This window comes from Macrotis lagotis, chromosome 1, assembly GCF_037893015.1.
Source record: "Macrotis lagotis isolate mMagLag1 chromosome 1, bilby.v1.9.chrom.fasta, whole genome shotgun sequence".
NCBI classification, from domain to species: domain Eukaryota; kingdom Metazoa; phylum Chordata; class Mammalia; order Peramelemorphia; family Peramelidae; genus Macrotis; species Macrotis lagotis.
In genome coordinates, this window is record NC_133658.1 from 780816283 (window position 1) to 780838798 (window position 22516).

Genomic DNA, 22516 nt, shown 5'->3' on the forward strand with positions numbered 1-22516 from the left:
CCTTAGTAGCATTTATTTTTTCCTTTCTAAGTTTAAACAAGAAGTTATTTTAATTCTTTGATTTGTGATCTTATTGATGTCATTATATATCAGCGCCATCTGTGCATGCCTTATCATCTGGTATCTGTCTTGTATATATCCTTCAGTACATCTCCAAAGCAGAGCTCTCCACCCTCTAGATTTTTTTTGGTAGAGCTCTTTCTCTAATTCTTTTGACATTTTGTGAGGAAAAGAGCACTTGATTGAGCATCTTTGACTTTCAACTCTTACCAGCTTACCTACATCCTTCTGACTACAGTTCTTTGTGTGAAAGGATTGATTGTTAATTCCTTGTATTTGTATCCTCAGCATCTAGCACAATGCTTGGCTTATAGGTGCCTTAAAAAGCCTTGTTGATTCATTGATTTGTAACGTGCGTATTTGGACCCATCATACCCTTTCGTCTTGCCCATTGTGTAACCTGTAGCCTTAATTCTTTGAAATGTGATATTACATGATTTGCAGTCATTTAGCTGGAAGAATAGTAATGTTTAAAAAAAGGAAAATTGTTTTAGGAGGAAACTTAGTCATTGAAAGCATTGCCAGTTTTCCTAATCAGTGCTTGTTGAACAAATCCAATCTAGCCTACTCTCTTCTTCCTTAAATTCAATTCTAGAATCAAATTCTTTTGTTCATCTTAATGTATATATCCAAGAAATAGCTACTGATTTGTGACTAAAGTTTATCAGGTTGCATGACTTCATCTAGAGGTGTATTTGTATACAAGGTCCTAAAAATATCTTGATAAAATGAGTGAATTTTGGGTACTACTTTGATTAGAAGTAAAGTAAAAAACTTTAATTACACTGTTACCTGGTAGTGTATTTGTGAAAATAGATTTATTTGTCTTTTGCCTAGTATCTTAGCCTGTCAATTTAATTGAAGAACTACAACAAATTTACTTTCAAAAGAACTTCAAATTCTGTAAAAGAACAGTTTTTGTTAATAACATACATTAAGCTAGAGTTAAGAAATAGTTATATTAAATTTAATTTACTCTGTAAGTTTGTTATTCTTTTGATTCTTTTTCTGACCTATTCTGTTTTCAATCAATGATCAATTTCTTAAAAATAAAATGTTTAAGTTGTTAAAATTTTGTCTCAATTCTTTTTATTAAGAATTTGCCAAGTTTACTCTGTAAGGATATTATATATATATATGTATTTATATTTTTATTGACTTTTATAATTTTTCCCCTAATCTCACTTCCCTTCCCCCCACAGAAGACAGTCTGATAATCTTTACATTCTTTTCATGCTATACATAGTTCAAAATTGAATGTGTTGAGAGAGAAATCATTTATAATTCTGCTATCTCTTATATTTTATTTTCCCTTTAGGATATGATTTTTTAAATTAAAGGTAATAGTCTTTGGTCTTTGTTTAAATTTCATAATTTTTTCTTTGGATACAGATGGTATTCTCCATTAGAGATACCCTAAAATTGTCCCTGATTGTTGCACTTGTGAAATGAGCAAGTCCATTAAGGTTGATCTTTGACTCCATGTTGCTATTAGGGTGTACAATGTTCTTCTGGTTCTGCTCATCTCACTCAGCATCAGTTCATGAAAATCCCTCCAGGCTTCTCTGAATTCCCATCCCTCTTGGTTTCTAATAGAACACTAGTGTTCCATAACATATATACCCACAGTTTATTAAGCCATTCCCCAATTGATGGACATTCACTCAATTTCCAATTCTTTACCACCACAAACAGAGCTGCTATGAATATTTTTCTACAAGTTATGTTTTTACCCTTTTTCATAATCTCTTCAGGGTATAGACCCAGTAGTGGTATTGCTGGATCAAAGGGTGTGCACATTTTTGCCTGCCCTTTGGGCATAATTCCAAATTGTTCTCCAGAAAGGTTGGATAAATTCACAGCTCCATCAACAATGTATTAATGTCCTAGATTTCCCACATCCCTTCCAACATTGATCATTGTCCTTTCTGGTGATATTGGCCAGTCTGAGAGGTGTGAGGTGGTCCTCAGAGATGTTTTAATTTGCATTTCTCTAATAAGTAATGATTTAGAACAATTTTTCATATGACTATGGATTGCTTTGATTTCTTCATCTGTAAATTGCCTCTGTATATCCTTTGATCATTTGTCAATTGGGGAATGGCTTATTTTTTTTTATAAATTTGACTCAGTTTTCTATATATTTTCTATATATTTTAGAAATGAGTCCTTTGTCAGAAATGCTAGTTGTAAAAATTGTTTCCCAAGCCAAAGCTTTTCATTTTTATTGTAATCAAAATTATCTAGTTTGTTTTTAATGATATTCTCTATCTCTTCTTCGGTCATCAACTGCTTCCTTTTCCCATAGATCTGACAGGTAAACTATTCCTTGATCTCCTAGCTTGCTTATAATATTATCTTTATGTCTAAATCCTGAACCCAATTTGATCTTATCTTAGTATAGGGTGTGAGATGTCGGTTGAATCCCAGTTTCTGCCATACTAACTTCCAATTTTTCCAGCAGTTTTTATCGAAGACAGAGTTTTTATCTCAGAAGCTGAGTTTGGGTTTATCAAAATAAACAGATTACTATAATCATTTCCTGATATCTATTTTGAACCTAATCCATTCCACCAACCCACCACTACTCTTATTTCTTAACCAGTACCAGACAGTTTTGATGACTGATGCTTTATGATATAATTTTAGATCTGGTAGGGCTAAGCCACCTTCTTTTGCACTTTTTTCATTAAATCCCTGGAAATTCTTGGCTTTTATTTCTCCATATGAACTTAGTTACAATTTTTTCTGGTTCATCAAAGTAATTTTTTGGAATTTTGATTGGTAGGGCAGAATTGTCATTTTTATTATATTAGCTCGGCCTATCGATTAACAGTTGATATTTGCCCAATTATTTAAATCTGATTTTATTTGTGTGAGAAGTGTTTTGTAGTTGTTTTCATAGAGTTCCTGAGTCTACCTTGGCAGGTAGACTCCCAAATATTTTATATTGTCTGAAGTTACTTTGAATGGGATTTCTCTTTCTAACTCTTGCTGCTGTATCTTGCTATTAACATATAGAAATGCAGGGGATGTCATATGTAAAATCCTCTTTTTAAGCATATTGTTCATTTCTATCTCAATGGGACATGTACCTTTATTTTAACATTGATAACTGTGATTTTTGATATCTTCATATGTATAGAAAGAAGTATTATTTTCTAAAAACAGTTGCTTAAATTTCATTCAGTATTTTATAGCCAAGTGTGATACAAAAACAACATATTTTTGACTCTTTAGCAGGAATGAAAAGGGCATTGTTGTCAATCTTCCTAAGTTGCTCTATTGCATGTATTCCCCCTTCCTCTTTACCTCCTTTTAATGTGCCTCTACTTAGTTTCTCTTTCTTTATCAGAATAGGAATTTGGTAAGGTGAAGGAGAGGAATTATGGGGAACAAATCTAAGAGGACAATGACAAGAGAAGTATTATTTTTAATTTATATTATGTCAGGCTAAGCATTAAATATGATATTTAATAGAAATAGTATAATTTTATTGGAAAGAAACCCAGATGATCATCATCTGATGATCTGGAGTCTAGAATTCCTAGTCTCTTGCATCTGAGCTGGAGATCAGTCTCTCAAGGATGAGTTCAGTTGAAAAATTATGGCATGACTATCTTGGACTCTAGTTTACTTCTTTTCTGGGGTTTCAGTCAGCTTTGAATCAAGATTCAAGGGCAGGTATTTCACAGCATGGTGATCATTGAATAAACTGAATGGTATTACTAGAACATTGTAGAACTGAATTTTTTTTTTCAGTGCTTTTGAAAGTCATGGAAATACCATTTGACTCTTTAATACATATGATTGTAGAATTAGAGCTGGAAGAAACCTTAGAATCCAGACTTCTAATTGTTCATCTGAGTAAAATGAGGCAAAAAGAAGTTCAGTGACTTGCCTAGTCTTTGTAAGTGTCTGAGATTGGATTTGCACTAAAATTTTTAGTTCCAAGCCTAGTGCTCTTTTCACTTTGTTGACTTTGTTTCCAACATCTCACAATTAGAATTTTTTTTAACTAAAGTCATGCCTGTCATTTAGCTGAGAAAAAAAGCCTGATCCTAAGGGGGGGGGGACCTTGACCTAGTCAGCTCAGGTATATAATGATAGGGTGGAATGGAGGGGGGTTTGGTAGTAGGAAATATCTGAGTTAAATTTCTGCACTGGCCAAATAAAATAGTTGAACATTTCAAGTGCTAAAACAATGAATATATTGCAAACCTATAATTTTAACCTGCTCATTACATTATTGGAAGACATACTTGTATGACATTGACTTTTCAAAGAGCTTGATTTTATTAAATTTTTGTCACAGTTTTATGAGGTGAAAAAGGATGATATTATTATCCTCACTTTAAGTAAGTGGACAAAATTTTTCCTGACACAACTAGGAACTAGAATTTGGGTTTCACTGAGGAGCTGATTATTTTTCTCATGGTATCACAAAGCCTGCAGAATCAATTAGTTTGTTCATGGAAGCAAACACCTTCCTGAGCCAGTGCCAGTAGTCAGATTATTGAATCAAAGAGATTGAATGATTTATTCATTTTTTCTGGAATTGTTCAAAAGATTTGGACCAATTTACAGTTCTCCTGTTGGTGTTATCAATTATTTTATCTTAGCATAGCCCCTCCATCCTTGACATTATTCTGTCTTTTATAACTTTGGCTAAATTGCTGAGTGGGAAGTAAAATATCAGCCTTGTTTTAATTGATGTTTCTTTTATGATTAGTGATAACAAGCATTTTTCACACTGTTAGTCAATTGTATTTATTCTTTTGGAAATTTCTTGTGTCTTGTGTGTTGGGGAATTGTTCTTGGTCTTATCTAACAGCTAGATGACTTTTAATGGATAGAGCAATGAATGTAGAGTCAGGAAGCCCTGAATTGGAATCCTTTCTCAAAAACTTCTTTGCTGTGGGACTCTATGTAACAATAATAATAATGATATAGTTATATACTTAGCCTCATTTCCTTAATCTGTAAAATAAGTAAAATAATATTAACTCCTTGACATGGTTGTTGTGAGGATCAAGTGAAATAATATAAATTACATGATTTACTTAGAACACCATATGAATACTAGTAATTATTATCTTTTTTATCAATTTTTATATAGCATGGATAGCAAACCTATGTCATGAATTTAATACTAAAATGGCTGTATTTTAAGAAAACTTTGAAGGACTTAAGTTTGTCAACTGAGGTAGTTCCTTTTTTTGTAAATCCTTAAAAAAATATAGGTAGTAGGATGAATTTTTTTTCCAAAATAAAATTAGAATTTTCTTTTGTGTATATAAATTTACATGCCTAGCATGTCATAGCTGTCATTTCTTTTTCAGTTTTTATCTCCAGTCCTCTCATTTGGTTTTAAATCAATTTTAATTTTTTTTAATCTGAAGATTTTTCCTCTCCTTGAGCAATTTTACTCAAATTACTTTGATTTGTTCATGCAAAAGCTTTTGGATTTTACCTAAGTAGCACTTTATATCTTGTCTTTTTTTTTTTTTAAAGGTTTTTGCTAGGCAGTGGGGTTAAAGTGGCTTGCCCAAGGCCACACAGCTAGGTATTTATTAAGTGTCTGAGGCTGGATTTGAACTCAGGCACTCCTGACTCCAGGGCCATTGCTCTATCCACTATGCCACCTAGCTGCCCCATATCTTGTCTTTGTAACCTCTATCCCTTGTTTGGTCAAGAACTCCCTTCTTGCCTTTTCACTTAGCTTATCAAAGTTATTTCTTTACACTCCTATACAGTTTCTTTATCATGTAACCTCTTGTATTCAGGTCGCTTATACATTTGGAGCTTATTTTGGTATATTCATATATAGATGTTTGTATCTAAACCTAATTTTTGAAAGCTTGCTTTTCATTTTTCTCAACACTTTTTGTTTAAGTAAGAGTCCTTCCTGTTTTTGTCTTTGTTGACTATATTGAACATTCAGCTTCAGTGTTCTGTTGTTTCTGAGATTTGATTGTCAAGTTATATAAATTTATAGTTATTTTATAAATCAGTGCCACAATGTTTTGAAGACCTTTGTCATAGGTAGTCCCCTCTTCCCCATTTTTCAATTATTTCCCTTGGGATTCTTGATCTTCCTTCAGATGAATTCATTATATCGTTAAGTTCTAAAGAGTAATAAACCTTTTGTAGTTTATTTGCTACAGCATGAAATCTATAACTTAATTCAGGTACTATGTATATAGTCAGAATAAATTCATTCATAATTAATATTTCTATTTAAATATTCCTTTATTCTTATAAAGAATGATTTACAATTTATATAATACCTGAAGGATATCTTTGGTATATGAATCCCCAGATATTTCATGCATTTTTTAGGTATTTTTTGAATATTATTTTATTTTTCTCAATTATATGTAAAAAAATTTTTAACATTTTAAAAAAATCTTGAGTTTCAAATTTTCTTCACACTTCCAACACCTCTTTCAGATGGTAAGCCTTTTGATATAGGTATTGCATGTGCAATCCAGCAACACATTTCCATATTAGTCATGTTTTGAAAGAAAATATAAATCATGAAAAAATAAAATGAAAACTAGTACACCCTGATGCACATTCAAAGTCCATCAGTTTTATCTCTGGTGATGGATTGTATTTTTCTTCCTGATGTCTTTGGAATTGATTTGGATTTGGTATTCTGAAAATAACTGAAAATACAGTTAAACAAAAAATACTGAGAAAAATGAAAGCAATTCCTTAGAAATTAGCTATTCACAATTGATCATCGTATAATATTGATATTATTATTATATACAATGTTATAGTTTTGATCATTTTTTTTTGCAAGGCAATGTGACTTGCCCAAGGTCAAACAGCTAGGTAATTATTAAGTGTCTGAGATTGAATTTGAACTCAAGTTCACCTAACTCTAGGGCCAGTGCTCTATCCATTGTGCTACCTAGCTGCCCCTGGTTTTATTCACTTAACTTTGTTTTTCAGTTCATGTAAGTCTTTCCAGATTTTTTCTAAATTCTGTACTGTGTCACCCAGCACAATAATTTTCCATTATAATTATATTGCAACTTGTTCAACCACTCCCCAATTGATGGATATCCCTTCAGTTTCCAGTTCTTTGCAAACACAAAAGAAGCTACTTTGAATATTCTTGTACTATCCTTTTCCCTCTTTTTTATAACCTCTTTGGGACACTGTGACTTAGGAGTCATATTTCTGGGTCAGAGTGTATGTACAGTTTTATAGCCCTTTGGGCATAGATCCAAATTGTTCTCCAGAATGGTTGGTTTCATTCAGAACTTTACCACCAGTGCATTAGTGTCCTAATTTTCCCATATCCTCTTCAATATTTATTATTTTTCTGTCATGTTAACCTGATAATGTGGTACTTAAGAGTTGTTTTAATTTGCCTTTCTCTAATTAGTGATTTAGATCATTTTTTCATATGACTGTAGATAACTTTGATTTGTTCTTCTGGAAATTGTCTGGTCCTTTGACCATTCATAAATTGGGGAATGATTTATATTCATATACATTTTGCCCACTTTTCTATGTAGTTGAGAAATGAGGCCTTTGTCACAAATATTTGCTATAATTTTTTTCTAGACTTTCAGTTTTCCTTCTAATCTTGGTTTCATTAGTTTTATTTGTATAAAAACTTTAAAATTTAATATAATAAAAATTATCCATTTTACATCTTGCAATACTCTATGCCATATTTAGTCCTAAATTCTTCCCTTATCCGCAGATCTGTATACAAGCAAACTATTCCAGGCTCCTCTAATTTACTTATGATACCCTTAATTTCTAAATCCTGTATTTATGTTGACCTTATTTTGGTATATAGTTGTAAGATTTTGGTCTATATCTAATTTCTTCCATACTGTTTTCCAGTTTTCCCAGAAGTTTTTTATAAAGTAGTGAGTTCTTGTTCCTAAATCTTGGGTCTTTGAGTTTATCAAACAGAAAATATGTTTCATGTATTTAATCTGTTATGCTGGTATATCAAGGATGGGTAACCAAATACTTCTCCCCTTCTCTCTTTGTACGCACATATATACAATTTTAGCCTATACCAGATTATTTTTATGATTATTGCTTTAAATCTCTGAGATTTGGTATGGCTAGTCAGCTTTCCTTCATCTTTTCTTTTTCATTATTCCTTCCAAGATGAGTTTTGATATTTTTTCTACCTCTAAAAATAATTTTTGGTAATTTGATTGGAATATCACTGTGAATAAGTAACAAGTTAGGTGGAATTGTCATTTTTATTATATTGGCCTGGCAATTGATATTTTTCTAATTGTTTAGATTCGGCTTTATTTGTACAAAAAGTATTTTGTAATTGTATTGGTATAAAAGTTCCTGGATTTGTCTTGACCTTTTTCTCCTCTGGGGATCAAGATCATATTTGCTTCTCAGAAAAGAAGCTCAGCTTCCAAAAGGCAATTGCATGGAAAGTATTAAATACATTTTATGCTTAAGAAAAAAAAATTGTGCTGGGACAAAGATAAAATGATGAATTTGGGTAACAGTAGGCAGGTCAGTGTGATTGGAAGAAAATTGCATGAGAGAAGTCTTGCAAAAAAAAAATCTGCAACGGTGGATTAGACCCAAGCTGAGAAGGGTTTTAAATGCCATAGGTTTTACACCAGAGACAGTAGGAAGTCACTAACTTTTTTGAGAAGGGTCATGGCATGGTCAAACTTGTACCTTAGGAAGATGATTTTGGAAGCTGTGTGCAAGTTGAATTGGAAAGAGCAGGGAATGGAAGCAGGGAGACCTGTTAGCAGCTATTAATAAATAGTCTTGGGAATAGTCATCAGCAGCAAACATTTTTAAAGTGCCTTTCTGTATCCCAGGTACCCTGGAGATACAAAGAGACTAGTGCAATAGTTCCTTGTTCTAGGAAATTTGTAATCCAATGCAGTTTTAAGCTCTAATAGAGTAAAAACAGTCCTTAGACTGATGGAATAGTGTGTGTGTGTGTGTGTGTGTGTGTGTATGTGTATGATGGAATAGTGTGTGTGTATACACACACACACACACACACACACACACACACACGCACACGCACACACACGTATACGTACAAAGCTAGAAGGGGAGAAGTATTTGGTGACCTGTCTGTGAACCTTGAAAAGTCTGAGTTCAAATCCTACCTGTTACACGATCTGTGTAGTGTTGAACAAGTCATGTAGTTCCTAAGTTGTACAGTCTCTTAAGACAAGTTGTTGAGGTGTTGTTTTACATTAACAGAAATAATTTTCTCCTCCAGAAAGTCCTTGTCCTAATGAAATCACAAGTTTTGTTCTTATCCCAATTTCCCTGATCAAAGAAAAGTAGTAAGACCTGGAACTGTGATTGTGAATTTTCTAATTAGACTAAAGTGTCTGTCTATTATGCAATTGATGAAGTGAGCATGAAGCTTTAGAGAAATTAGGGAACTTGGGGCGGCTAGGTGGTGCAGTGGATAGAGCACCGGCCTTGGAGTCAGGAGTACCTGAGTTCAAATCCGGCCTCAGACACTTAATAATGACCTAGCCATGTGGCCTTGGGCAAGCCACTTAACCCCATTGCCTTGCAAAAAAGAAAAAAAAGAAATTAGGGAAATGGTGAAATCATCAAAAGAAGAGTTGCAAAAAGATTAGCAACTCTTAGATAGAAGTTTCATTTTATAAAAAGGTATGACAAGTAATTTTTTGTTTTTTTGAATTCTAGGACAGTTATTTAAAAAATAGTGAATGGTACATACTTAAGGAACAAATTGAAAAAAGGTTACAAAATTTGGAGATACAAAATCTCTGTATTTTAGGGATTTTTTTGTGAAGGAAAAAAGTGGTAGAATCAAGTAAATGGTAAATAAATGTTTACTGTTCCTCTGATATCTTAGTTCCTATGTTAATGTTGAAATTATACTATTGCTATTTAGTGCTCATATGTTTTTTTCATCCCTGCAATTAGGATTTTGTTCCCTGAACATTCCACAGTGTGGTGCTGTTGCTCTTTAGGTTTACCTCCAAAGCTAGCCCTTTTAGAAAAAAATTAAACACATACCAAAAAACCCTGTTTTGTTAGGTTTACTTTTATTATTGCATGTAGTTGCCTAATCTTTTATGTTATTGAGTAAATAACTTGCCCCCCTATAAATTATATGAAGACACTGCAATAATTTAAGATGTATATAATTATTTCATTGCTTTCTGATGATTGTGCTAAATTATATTGTCAATTTTTATTAGTAATGTGCATATATTTTGAAAAATTTTCCTTGACTTCCCCAATTTTTTTTTTTTAGATTTTTCAAGGCAATGGGGTTAAGTGGCTTGCCCAAGGCCACATGGCTAGGTCATTATTAAGTGTCTGAGGTCGGATTTGAAGCCAGGTACTCCTGACTCCAAGGCCGGTGCTCTATCCACTACACCACCTAGCCGCCCCAACTTCCCAAATTTTTTAAAACAAATAAAATGTTTTTTTGAAGATTATGAAATAATAACTTGAAGAATCTAACATAAAAACAACACTATAGCCAACAACATTTTTGACCTTTGTTTGAGCCTCTTTATGCTCTGTTTTTCTACTATATGAAGTTTTTTAGCATGTCTGAAGCAGAATTGGTCCTTCCCAACTACTGAAGTCAGAAGGAAGTTCTCATCTTCTTGTTTAGGTTAATGATATCACTAATTTTTTCAGAGATCCAGGCTGAAAACTTGACTATCATAGGACTTAGAGTTAGAAGCAACTTTTGAAGACTGATTCACTTTACAAATGAGGTCTGGAGAAGCAAGTTAAGGGTCACCCAGGTAGTAAATGGCAGGCATACTTTCTCTGACTTTAAATACTATTGGAAGTGTTAATGTAATTTTTTCTTTTCTTTCTTTCTTTTTTGTTTTCAGCTGCCTAAATAATTCAGGATTAAATTGCTTTAAGAACTCAATCCTTTTTATCACTGATTTTTGTTCATTTTTTACTAATCCTGACTTTAGTTAGATTAGATGATCAATAGATCGTTTAACTATACATAAAGACAGGCAACTCAGGTGTAACTTTCACATTAATAACAAATCTTTTCCTGTCTTGTTAAAACTGAATTTACTTCATTCATTATATTATTAATTACTCCTCTCTAAGTCCAGCACCTGACAAGTCTTTTCTCAAGGAAATTTCATGATGTGAGACTTCAGTGTAATTTGCAAATCTTGAGCCTCTCTTTTTCTCCCTCCCTCACTCTCTTTCCCCTCTTCTGTCCTACCTCTTCTGTTTCCTCTCTCCTTCCTCCCCCTTCCTTCCCACCTTCCTTTCCTTGCTCCTTCCCTTCTTTTCTTCCTTCCATTCTCTTCCTTGCTACAATATTAATTGTAGGTCATGGAATATAGATTAAAAAAAGAAATGACATGGTACCTGTTCCTAGAGTTTGCAAGGGAATTGTCATTTTTTAAAAGATATTTTTTGATGTCTTTTTAAAAAATCACTCTTGTTTCCTCCTCTATCCCTCTGTTTACCTTCCTAGACATCCATACCATAATACAATTTTTATAAAGACACAAAAAAGAGGAGAAAAAAAATCATTGTTAATTGATCAACACATTGAAAAATTCTGAAAAAATAATACTAGTTACATCACTTGTGGATTTCCCAACTTTACAAAGGAATGGGATGGGAGTATATTCTTAACTCTTCTTTTGAACCATATTTGTTCTGTATAGTTTTGCTACATTGTCTTTTGATTGTATGTGTTGTTCTTTCCATTTACATTGTCTTATTGTGTATATTATTTTCCTGACTATATTTACTTCACTTTGCATCAGTCCATGTATCTTCTTTCTATGCTTCTCTTTATTCATCATTCATTTAATTCATTGTTTCTTATGATACAGTGACTTATGTTCATATGCCAGAGTTTGTTTAGTCATTTCCCAATCAGTGAGCATCTACTTTCAAGTTCTTTCTTATCATTATAAGTGTTGCTATAAATATTTTGATGTGTAAGGATACATTTTATTTATCATTGGTTTCTCTATGGTATGGGTCTAGTAATGGAATCTCTGGATCAAAGAATATGGACATTTTAGTTGATTTTATTTGCATATTTCAGTTTTTTTCAAGTGCTTTTTCTGTTTTTATCAGATAGGGAATTCTTTCCTAGGTAATTTATGTTCAGTAACATTGTGTTACTGAGTCCAGTGCTTTTGATTCTCCTTTGTCCAAGCTAGTTCATTGATCTCTCTTTCTTGTTCTCTCTCTCTCTTTAATCAGTAACAGTTAGTTGTAATGCCTGGTGCTTTATAATATACTTTGGAAGTGCTATTCCCCCCCTATCGAACCTAAGTCTTCATCATTATGCTTGATAGTCTATATATTTTATTATTCTAAATGAATTGATATTTTATTAATTATCCTTGTGTAATTAACTTTGATAGCATTATCATTTTTATTATATTGGTATGGCCCAGCAATGAATGCTAAATATTTCTCCAGCTATTTAAATTGCTCTCTATTTCTTAGAGAAATTCAATTTGCAATTGAATTTATGCATGTCTTTTGTGTGTGCTTTACTAGATTGATCCCTAGATAGTTTATACATTATGTAGTTATTTGGAATAGGATTTGCCTTTTTGTTTTTCTCTTGGACTTTTTATTATTATAAATATGAAAATTCAGTTGACTTTTGAAGATTTACTTTTTTTACATCTGAAACTTTGCTAAAACTATTAATTGGCTCAATTGGTATCTTTGCTGATTGCCTAGACTTTTCTCAGTACACCATTTACCATTAGCAGATAGTGATACTTTTATCTTTTCTATATCTATCTTTCTTCCATTAATTTCTCTCATTGCTATTAAAAGTATTTCCAAAATTAGATCAACTACAATCCTTTAGTCCCATTTTTTTGGGAAGTGTATGCTCTTGGTATATGATACTTACTTTTGGTTTTAGAAAGATACTATTATATGCATCTATGGCATAGAGTTTTTATTTAGCTTAAATGAATATTATACTTAGTTAAATTTTTAAAATTTTTTCCTAAAATGTGGTTTTAGATTTTAAAAAATATGATTAATTATACCATTTCTCCCCTGATATTAAACTATCTTTGCATCTCAGATATAAATCCAACTTGGCCATATGTGGTTATGTATGTGTATACATGTATTTAGATACATATAGTACAATGCATATAGTATGTGTTCATGCACATGTGTATTTGTATATTTGTACATTTAAAGCAATGTAACACAAGAATTGTAACATATACACTAATTATAGTAATATAAAAATTCCATAAGAACAGAAAGTAGAAAGACTATAAGGGAACACTAAAATTAAATTGGTTTGACAATATCTGTTATTTTTAAGGTAAAAATATTAGTATTTTGTGACTATAAGGTTTTAATAACTTTGTATTTCTTAAGGTGACTAGCTTATAAATATAAATGTATATAACATGTACATGTAACTCTGCACATGTAAACAGACATGTATGCACAAACACACTTAGTCATGTTTGTATGTACACATGCATTTGCACATTTACATGTGTACACATGGTTATATGTCTCTGTATACATGCATATCTGCAGCACACATGCATACACATCCCTTTAAATAAGAATTACCATATTTATAAGTCTTTTAATACAGGAATATAACTTCACTGCATTGATATACTAAATGATGTAGGGGAAGGAGTTCTATCCCTGGAAACACAGAGTCTGTGTTTTAATTGTGCCACTCACTGCATGTAAGCAAGTCACTTAATGATTTGGACCTCTCAGGTTCTTTACCTATAACATGATGGGATTGAACTATATGACTTTTAGATACCTTCCAGCTTTAGAGCTGTGATAATTTGATTTGGGGGGGGGGGCATATTGGAAAAATGGTTTCTCCTACTTTATAGCATAGATACTGATTTTTTAAATAATTTTTCATTATGTAGTCATCAAATGAAAGAACTGAAAGGAATTTATCATGGAAAAATCATAGGTTTTTAGAGTAGGAAGACTTGTACTCAATAATCATTTAATCTCTCTGGGTCTCAAAAAAAATTAGATGATTTGATTAGACCTCTGAGGTCTTTTTAAAGAGCTGGATCTATGAGGTTATAATCTCTCAATTTAATACCTTTATTTTATACATTAGGAAGCAAATTTTGTTTTGTTTTTGGCTTTTTTTGCAAGGCAGTGGGGTTAAGTGACTTGCTTAAGGTCATGCAGCTAGGTAATTTTTTTTTTTTTTTTAGATTTTTCAAGGCAATGGGGTTAAGGGCTTTCCCAAGGCCACACGGCTAGGTAATTATTAAGTGTCTGAGACTGCATTTGAACCCAGGTATTCCTGACTCCAAGGCTGGTGCTCTATCCACTACGACACCTAGCCGCCCCAACAGCTAGTAATTATTTCAACTCAGGTCCTCCTGACTCCAGGGTTGGTACTCTATCCACTGCACCACCTAGCTGCCTCAGAAAGCAGATATTTGATCCCCTTTCCTTTTTCATTAGAGTCATTTGTAATTATATTGTTGCATTTTTATTTTTTTAGGACTTATTAATAACTTTTGAGTAACTTATTGATCAAGTATTAGATCAGTATGAGACCCAAGGTGATAATCTGATAATCTTAGTCCAATTCTTTCATTTTAGAGATTGGGAAAGTTTGTTCAATGGAATTTTTATGACCTATCCAAGTCTGCATAGCCAGTTATTAATGGAGCTAGGACTTGACTCCCAACCCATGGTATTTTCCCCTTTTACATTTTACCATTATGGAACTACAGGGGTTTTTTGGTTTTGTTTTGTGTTTCTTTTTTGTGATTGATGTTTACAAAGTACTTTATTTTGAATGTTACACGACTCACACATTGTATTCCTCCTTTATTTAGTCATAGTCAGTTAAGCAATTAAAAACTGTTCTTAAATTTTTTTTTTTTAGTTTTTGCAAAGCAGTGGGGTTAAGTGGCTTGCCCAAGGCCACACAGCTAGGTAATTATTAAGTGTCTGAGGTTGGATTTGAACTCAGGTACTTCTGACTCCAGGGCTGATGCTCTATCCACTGTGCCACCTAGCTGCTCCCTGTTATTAAAATTTATCTTTTTCCCTTTTTAATTATATTTTAGGCTGCAATCTTATAATGATCACTGAGTGAAAAAATATTCTATTTTTGTTACTTTTATTGTAACTTTTATTTAACTTTCACAGTATTATGTAATGATTCATCAGTTTTCAGTTCTATCAATAATATAAAATATTTCTATACAATCCTGAAAATGTAAGATTTGGTTTTAAATTATTTGTATAAAGATAAGAAGATGATTTTGATTATTCCAGAATCTGTAGCAGTAGAATTATATCTTTTTTATATGGTGTAGAAATATGTAAATACAAGTTGTTAGCCAAATTCTTAAGAAATTTTATCTTTCTACATTTTGCTGCTTCTAGTAATAAGCAAGTGTCAGATTTCTATTATTTTTTTTTTAAGTTATGGAAACTTAGTAAAACACCTTCATTTTTGGTAAAAAGCCTGTATTTTATCTATTACCAAAAATGAAGATGTTTTATCTATTAAAAGTATGTGCATTAGATCTCTAATTCATTCATTTTTCTATAAATGACACATGTTTGAGGAAGATTTTTGAAAATTAGTGGAACATTTAGCTTATATTGTAAAACTACCTTTGAAACTGCAGATAATGTTTAAAATTGGATTTTGTGAAAGGTTTTGTTCTATGTGTGTACTTTTGTATTTTGAATAGAATACAATAAAAACATTGCCTTAAATCCTAATGAAAGGTTGCTATAGCTATAGATATGATGAAAGAACTATCTGTGCTTATGAGCTATTGAATTGGATTGGATTTGGAACATTGCACAATAGCGAATGCTTCTGGTATTCTTGATTCTTGCTATGTCATTGTATTTGGCACATCTATAGTTCAGTATCTTAAGTTAACTTTAAAAAGAAAAAAAGAAGCAGTGATCTATTTAGTTTTGTGCATCATGTGTTGCCAGAGGAAGTTGATCAAGAGATCTTTGAAAATTGATTTCCTCCAACTCAGCTGATGAAATTATAAAAAAGGGGCACATAACACAAACCACCAATATTAGGTGTTAAAGTCTTACACAAAGCCAACACTAGTCCCCACACTTTATTACCTCTTTACAGGGTATGAAGTTCTTAAGTCAAACTTGATAGAATTCGAGGGCCATTAGATGCCAAGAGATCAGTGATGTTCCACCTGATAAAACAAATGCCACAGGGCAGGAATTGAGGTAAGAGACAGCTCTGAGAAGTTAAAAAATCAACTGGGGGAAAAAACCCCAACCCTTGAGACTCCATCATTCTTCCTATCAGAAGGTATTTCTCTATCTTCCCCTCCTCTTACCATTAGCCATGTCTTGTGGTGGAACTTCTTTCTTACTAGAGGACAAGGAGGATCAAGCTTTGTCATTCAAGACATTGACCAGGGGTGCTTTGTAGGACTCTAGAAGTTGATGTCCACCTTTGGGAATTGAACTGTAGAGAAAAACAGCAGGTCTAGAAAGGTGGGAGGAGTCACTTGTTTGGCAGACTCAGCTCTTTTATGGGTAGAGCACAATATCAAGTCATCAGGAGAGGGGAAAGAGGGTCTGTGCTTGAGGTGTGAGTTGTCTCAGCCTTACGTAGGTCTTCCATTAGTGTGGTTCTAGCAGGGAGTGCTCCGTGTGCCCACTCTGTCATGCTGTTTTATATTTGTGAGATTTATTGAGGGAATTTTTCCTCACTACTGTTCTTAGCATGCCATTCTGTAATTAATGCTTTTACTCTGAACCGAGTGTGTTCTCTAGCTGACTATTAATAGGTAAATGCAGTGGTAGGGACTTGTGATCTTTAGAATTGTGATCTCATAACCTGTAGTACTTGTCTTGTCCCAGAGCCCTCATGTATGCTTGTGGTTGGGGAAAAAGAGGGCCTTGAAAGGGCTGTTTGTTGGCTGGCTTTCCCATGATTTATGTGAAGTTTCTGTTATGTGACATTTATGAGAAGTTGCCGTTAAGTATATTTTGTCTTTATTTTATTTTTTGAATTTATATTTTAAGTTTGATAAATACGCTCTTGGAATATATTAAATTTGGAACTGTTTTCTTTTATCTTTGGAGAAAACTCTTTTGAGAAGAGAATTATTAATGTTCTTCAGCAGCCTTTTTCTCTTCTGTGATAATTTAAACTAGGATTGTATCCTCATTCTTTTTGATGTAAAAATTTTCTTTATTTTACTTACTATTAAAAAGTCAGACTGTTAAAGTGATCATTGAATTTGTATGGTGAGGGGGTGGCTAGGTGGCGTAGTGGATAAAGCACCGGCCCTGGAGTCAGGAGTACCTGGGTTCAAATCCGGTCTCAGACACTTAATAATTACCTAGCCGTGTGGCCTTGGGCAAGCCACTTAATGCCGTTTGCCTTGCAAAAAAAAAAAACTAAAAGAATTTGTATGGTGAGCCCCTTAGCTTAAATATGCCATCTTTTATCTTTATTCCATATACTGTTCACCAGGGCACCTAGTACATGTTAAATAAATGATTGCTCAATTGGTTAGAATTTTGAACTTTTTGCTTAGCTTCTTTTAGGCCTCATCACTTTTTTGACAGGATTATCATTGAATTAATTAATGAAAAAAACTATTAAATGCCTGCTGTGTGCCAAACTCATTACTAAGTACTGAGGAAACAAACAAAAAAATCAAAATAGACCTTTCCCTCAAGGAGCTCACAATTTAATTGTAATTAACATCTAAATGTAAAATAAATTTAGATGCAGAGTAATCAGAAGACCCCAGAAGTTCTGAGGATTTGGCAGTGGGGTGAGTGACAAGGCCCAGAGATTCTTAGGTTATTATTTTTTTTTTATTTCAGAAAACAGTATTGGAGGACTCTGAAGCCAGGAACATCTTATAAGGCAGTGACAGGGCAGGTGGTAAGGTCCTGTGATGCTCCATTGCTCAAAAGGAGTGAAGTTGGGCACTACCATGTCATCCAAGATGGGGGGGGGGGGGAGGGCATTATTTGGGTAGTAGTTCTTCCTGTGTCTGACATAGAGCAGATATTCAATAATTATGCTCCAGCTGCTCCACGTGAGCTGTGAGATGGCCCAGGGCCAGGGCATGGGGGGACGGTGAAAAGCAAGGTAATGTTCCTCAATGTCTTTCTCTGCCAAAATCTTAGTATTTCTCATGGTTAGTGGAGAATGGATGAATCAAGTGAAAACAGTTTTATGGTTTTCTTCACCACATTGAATTTGTAGGCATGAGGGAAGAAGCTAGCAGATAGGGAGAGCTTTAAGATAATTGAGAGAGCGGTGATGAAAGAGTGGACAGACTGCTGGGAAGACAGAGTGGCATAAGATCCCTTGTGCCAGAAGAGGGCTTAGATCTGGCAAGGGGAAAGATCACTTTTTCATGAGGTAAGAATGAAGGAATAGATAGGAGTAGAAGACATCGAGGCATGAAAAAAGATGAAAAAAAGAAGTTTTCACTGAATGACCTCAGTTTTTTCAAAAAATTTTGAGGTGGAGTTCTCAGTTGAACAGGTAGGAGGAGGGGAGCCTTGGGATGTTTGAGGAGAAATGAAAAGTTTTGGAAAAGCTATTGTAGTGAGTGGAATGATAAACTAATTATGGAGGTATAGGATTGCCCCGCAAATCTGAGGGCCCACTTTTTGTAGTAGATCCAGTTAAAATAGTTGTATGGTTTTCTTTACCACATTCAGTAGCATGTTCTTGGAGCAAAGACATCTAATGTGGCAGATAAACCAGAGCTAGAGTTTGGTAGAGTACAACAGACAATATAATAACAGGGCAAGAGCCTTAAGAGAAGAGCAATGTAAAGTTGAACTTGTTTAGGAAGAGGTCAGGATGGGGGGCTTTAAGAGAGAATAGGAGGTACAGACTTTGGAGTAATTTGAATTTTGTGGTATGAACAAAGAGCAAGATTGGGAATGGGAAGACAAAGAGAGGTAGAAAGCCTGTCAATTAGGATAGGGCATTTTAGCATTCTTGAACAAGGAGGTAGTGTGTTTATGAATCACATCAAAATCAGGGGCATGACCATCATTGTGTGTCACCAGCATGGGGTGGTGCAGTTGGTCATGGTAATTTTTTAGATTGAGGAGCTGGAAGTTAAATGTGCATATTGAAGTCTCTTTGTATGATGGTAGGAATCAGGGAGGAGAGAAAGATGATGAACTCATTTAAGAGGCAAAGAGTATTCTAGGTCACTGTAGATGAGAACTGCCAGAATTTTGATTTCTGATGGTTGCTGTGGAGCATATAGAGTTCAAGGGGGGATAGTGAGGAGAAGAGGAGGAGTATTCCCACTCACCTACTTTAACTAGTGAATAGAGGAGAATGTGTGAAAATACAGATAGTACTGGAAATGGTCACCAGGAAGACTTCCAGTCTTCAAGAAAGAGATTCACCTTAATGAAGATCAACAAATGAAAAGATTAAGATGAAAGGAAGTTTGTTACTGATGGGGCTAATATTCCAAAGGGCACTGTGGAAAAGGGTGGGTAGCATTTGGTTGAGGCTTTGGAGGGGGCAGTTGTAGTGGATAGGAATAAAGAATTGGCAATCAGGGGCTCGATTGATAACCTACAAGGATACAGACTCACTGGAATGTAGAGGATATGACTCAGTGGGAGTTTGTTAATTATTAAGCTGATAAATTTTTAGAGATTTTCCAAGTCATCAATAGTATTATGATCTAAGGGTGGAGTCTTTTAAGAGCTTTCTGCTTTCCAGGCAAGGAAGGCAACTACTTGGGGCAGAAGTAGTGATATTGTCCTTTCTCAAATGTGAGATCAAGCTAGAAACTTGAGAGAAATGAACAGTTTTGGAAGAGCTAGTGTAGTGAATGGCATCATTTCCCCCTACACTTTTAGCAATGGGATTTGGTAAAATGGAATGGCGCTTTTCCTTTTCCTATAGGAAGCTGGAGATCAATCAGGACTTGCATGAGGATAGGATGACATTTTACACTTTCACCGGAGGCTGGAGACTAGGTAGAATACCTGTGTAAGAAGAAGAAAAGCATGTGCCAGGATAAAATATACTTCTTTTTACTTTTTACATTGCTAAAGGATATTTGAGATCAAATAGGAGATATATGTCACATGATGGAATATGCAGGAGGCTTCAAGATTGACATCCCCTCTCCCTCTTTTATTGGAGGCACAGTTATTAAATGTCAGAATCAAAATTTGAACTCAGATTTTCCTGTCTATATGTTGAGTACTTTAATACTCCATATTACCTAGGTCAGGAAAGTACACATCCTGACTACATGATGCAAACACACAAATCACTAAAGAGCAACAAAAATCAAGGTCATTATGATGGACAATGTTGATTCCACATTTGTAGATGTAAAGCACAGTCTTTTTTTAATAAATGATAAGACACAAAAATGAAGTTACTTACATGGACAGTCATAGTCACTATATTATGTGATTTTTGCTCAGTTTTTAATTCAAAGGAAATATGGTGGGAGGTATTGTTATTGAAAAGTGACAGCTGTGTCAAAACAAAATGTTTTTCCTAAAAAGAAAATACATATTTTGCAAAACCATCCTGTCATGGAATAATCTAACTTGTAAATCCAGGGATAAAAAATAATTTAAAAGTTTGGAGAGTACAGTGGGATTTTTTGGTAAAGCAATGGTTGCCAATTGATGGCATTAGAATTCATACATCCAGGAAGGTAAAGTTTTTTAAAAACAAATAAAATTTGTTGTAGAATTTTAAAAGTTTAATGATTATTACCATTCTATCCTTTTATTTGAAAACAGGGTTCAGATATTGTTTGATTCCTTTGGTGGAGGAAAAAACCCTTTTTTTCCCATAAAAAATGCAATCTGATCTATAAACTTACCAGTATCATGTACTTAATGACAGTTATTTGAAAACTAAATTCCAAATTATGTAGATATAAGAAAGTGTCTCCTAAAACTTGCTAATAACATAACAATTTTATAAGAACCAAATATTAAGGACCACTGTTATAGTGGTGGTAGTTGTTTCACTTAGTGCTTGAAGACCAAAATAACAGCACCATTTCAGGGTCAAGGTACAGTGTGTCCAACTGATTGATTAGATCATAGGAGCCTTGGAATGCTTTACCTCCCCAAGTTGGGCACAAATAGTCTCTGAACATTTGGAGTGAAGGTGCATCTTTAATTTCTTTTGATCTTTCTCAATTCTGCTTTGCTTATTAGAGTACAGCATCTTTTTTTGATGCAGATGCATGATATTGGGTGGTCCTGTGTCAGTGACTTCCATGTTTCACAGTTGATTCCAAAGTTCTTCAGAGACCTCGTGAGTACTCTAATCTGCAAAGGAACACTTGCTTTGGGTGAATTCTCTGTAAAATAGTCTTTTAGGCAAATGTCCTTTGGGCAACATAGCCAATCCATCAGCATTGCACTCTGTAACAGAGTTTGAATACTTGACAGTTCAACTTGATAAAGGAACTCACTGCCTGGTACTTTCTCTTGCCAAGTGATATTTAGAATCTTCCTAAGACAGTTTACATGGAAGTGACTCAGTTTTCCTGGCGTGGTGCTGGTATATTGTCCAGGTTTCATAGGCATATAGCAATTAGGTCAGCATAGGACTTGGTTCATCTTCAGTTTGATAGAATTTAAGAAACTTCCTTAAATTAATACAGTGTGTCAACTTTTCTGTGACTGCCCTTCTGGAGGGCTGTGCCAAATACTGTAATATGTGTGTGTTTGTGTGTGTGTGTGTGTGTGTGTGTGTGTGTGTGTGTATACACATATATTTTATTCATAAAGCAAAGAAAATAGAATAAAATAATATATGCTTCTGATTACTTGTATTTAAAGTTTGCCTTGATAGGAGGAAAAATTATATATTGTCAAGTAATATTTCACAATATAACTGCTGCTAGCCAATCGTACTGTATCTTATCATTTGTTTCACTATCCATCTCTCCATAATGGCTCTTTCAAACCTTTTCATCCCTGCTCAACTTCTAATAGTTCTCCTCAGTATATCAAATGAGAACTTTGTCTCATATTTTACAGAAAACAATTGAGATTTTTTTTGCTGTGAACATCATCCTTATTTTTTCATGTGATCACTCTTCATTCCTTTCTCACAGAAGGACTATTCCTTACCAAAGCTATCCCCCTTCAAATGATTTCATTCCATCTCCTCTTTAACAGATTCTTCCCTTGGTTATCCCCATTCTTTCTCTTATTTTTAATCTCTTCCTATTGACTTAATTCTCTGATGCTTAAAAACCTGCTCATGTTTGACCTATCCTGGGGAAAAAATCCTCACTTTATCCTTCCTTTCCCTTTAACTATCATCTTTTATCATTTCGGTCCTTTGTAACTACACTCCTGGAAGAGGCTGTTTACAATAGGTGTTTCCCCTTTTTTCTTTCTTATTCTCTTCTTTACTTCTTAAAATTTGTTTTTTGAT

At 33.8% G+C, this 22516-nt stretch overlaps 1 protein-coding gene across 2 annotated transcripts in view; it reads left to right on the forward strand.

Moving 5' to 3' along the window:
* The window catches only part of AASDHPPT (aminoadipate-semialdehyde dehydrogenase-phosphopantetheinyl transferase), a 51617-nt gene that overhangs the window by 4700 nt on the left and 24401 nt on the right, over positions 1–22516 (forward strand). The gene's annotated exons all lie outside the window — the stretch shown is intronic.